Here is a 229-nt window from a genome sequence, read left to right as displayed (position 1 = left end):
ACTACAAAATATTGAGTAAATAGCACTGCTGATATAACGGAAACTCGTTTACGTATATTTGTGATATGTTCTGACGTAGAAAATTGTTCCAAAACATCAAGTTTTCATTTGCACTGAAATGTATCTTGGAGCTTTTTGTAATTTGAAAAACCCGTATTTATACAATGTAAAATTGCTGTAACTCCAGAACTTGATTTTTACGAAAACGTCGAAGATTGTACTGCGGAAA

General features: G+C 31.9%; 1 protein-coding gene across 1 annotated transcript in view; it reads left to right on the top strand.

Annotated features, from left to right (window-relative positions):
- LOC109536651 (WD repeat-containing protein 48) overlaps positions 1–198 on the top strand; it is a gene marked incomplete in the record, with an annotated part of 3,510 nt that extends 3,312 nt beyond the window's left edge. The window contains 1 exon segment of the mRNA XM_048670115.1: positions 102–198.
- Positions 199–229: the final 31 nt, after the last annotated feature.

This window comes from Dendroctonus ponderosae, unplaced genomic scaffold (assembly GCF_020466585.1).
Source record: "Dendroctonus ponderosae isolate FM_Combo_2020 unplaced genomic scaffold, Dpon_F_20191213v2 Dpon_F_20191213_1, whole genome shotgun sequence".
NCBI lineage: Eukaryota > Metazoa > Arthropoda > Insecta > Coleoptera > Curculionidae > Dendroctonus > Dendroctonus ponderosae.
The sequence above is the reverse complement of the archived record's forward strand: the minus strand, read 5'-3'. Positions and strand labels throughout refer to the sequence as shown.